The sequence below is a fragment of the Aedes albopictus genome, chromosome 1 (assembly GCF_035046485.1).
Source record: "Aedes albopictus strain Foshan chromosome 1, AalbF5, whole genome shotgun sequence".
In the NCBI taxonomy this organism is placed as follows: domain Eukaryota; kingdom Metazoa; phylum Arthropoda; class Insecta; order Diptera; family Culicidae; genus Aedes; species Aedes albopictus.
In genome coordinates this window covers 267135646-267137308 of record NC_085136.1, presented here as the reverse complement: position 1 = coordinate 267137308, position 1663 = coordinate 267135646, and the positions used below count along the sequence as shown (strand labels likewise).

The 1663-nt window shown below is 45.5% G+C and overlaps 1 non-coding gene across 1 annotated transcript; it reads left to right on the top strand.

Annotated features, from left to right (window-relative positions):
• The first annotated feature begins 1293 nt into the window (after window positions 1–1293).
• Window positions 1294–1375, top strand: Trnas-gcu (transfer RNA serine (anticodon GCU)). Its single transcript has one exon. It is a non-coding gene; the product is annotated as a tRNA-Ser (tRNA).
• Window positions 1376–1663: the final 288 nt, after the last annotated feature.

The following is a 1663-nucleotide window of genomic DNA, read 5'->3' as shown; positions in this document are numbered from 1 at the left end:
GTTAAAAGCGTGGTCGATGGAAATTTCGCAAGTGTTGCGTCTGTTTGTCTGTGTCTGTACTACACTCGAGACTGACTGCCACAGCAGCTTGTGTGCAGCTTGAAAGTGGTTCAGGTTTAGCTTTATATCATCTGTATTATCGTTGATTTCGACCTCCTCATCAGCTATCTACGGCTTGTCCTGCTGAATTATGTCCAGAGACGGACTATTTCGCTTCAAAAGGCATTGTAGGGTTTGTGTTCCATCAGTAATCTCACGCTCCCAATTTCATCCTATTCGAAAACAAGCGATTACGGCACCGATTGATTCCGTTCTTTTTGTTTTCATGCGTGCTCACTTCTAACAAAAAATACAAAAATAAGAAACAAAACAAACAGTGCTTCATTCCTTTGTTTTTCGTAGGATGAAAATGGGAGCCACATGCTTAATAAGGGAACCAATACCCTATGTAATTTAAATCATAAAGTATAATAAAAGTAATCAAAATAGGTTACGTCGCCCGGGAATAATTGTTTTTTTTTTCGTCTACATACCAACTGATTTAGCCATCTAACACTATTACCCGAAGGTCGCCCAGCACAAGGCAGTGCAGAACAAAACCGGTGTGGCGCGGCCGGCGCGGCAGAGCGCAGAGGGGAATCAATAACAGAAATGAAAAATGTGATAACGTAACGACGATGCTCTTTTGAAATGGTTTATTATGCCGGCTAGGCGCGGCGCCGCCGCCGCCGACGACGACCGCGTGGTCCTCCTCGTTTGGTTTGTTTTGATGTGTTGACGTGCGGCACCAGCGGCGGCGATAGCTCGCGGTAGCGATGCCAGTGGCAGCGGAACAGGTACGGTAAAAGGAAGAGACGATGAACTTTTGGCTCTGTGTGTATGTTTATCACCGATCAGCTGACTGACTGGCTGCCTGACGATGGGGAGAAAATGAGACGCGCGCAACGGAGGCTTTGTTTGTGCGTTGCGTTTGAAGAAAACCAGAACGGGAACGCAAAACAATAGAGGTAATAAACTATAGAGGAAGAATGTCGCTGGCGTCGCTGCCGGAACATCTTTTGCTGGCGGGGATAGGCAGGGATATAAATGTCAAAGCGAAAAAGTATGCAGTTTGACAGGTAGATACCCGGGATGTTTGCGAAAGAGAACAAAGGGAACAGCAGCGACATTCGTCCTCTATAGTTTTTTAACTCTATTCGCAAAACGGATTGAGTTTTGTGTATGGAGAAGGGGCTGTGGCTGCGTGCTTAGAGTGAGCTTCTGTTGTGTTTGTCGGAGCCGGCAGACACAAGCGACGAGGTGGCCGAGTGGTTAAGGCGTTGGACTGCTAATCCAATGTGCTCTGCACGCGTGGGTTCGAATCCCATCCTCGTCGGCAAATCTTTTTATGGGGAGGTGCATGATTTTGGTTCGTGGAGATCAGAGCACTTTCAACGATTAATAAATACAATCACGTCGTACAACGATCAATAACTAGCCATTAATGAATAAAATGACAACAAATGACTCGATATTGATCCGCAATCTGAAGATCACGCCAACACAAGATGACATAGTGATGGCTGAGCATTAGCCTGGAAAAGAAAAACAAAATAGCTTTCGCTACTGTAGGGGAGACTGGGCAGACTTGATGCCTTTTTCTTATTTTGCCTGTATAATTATT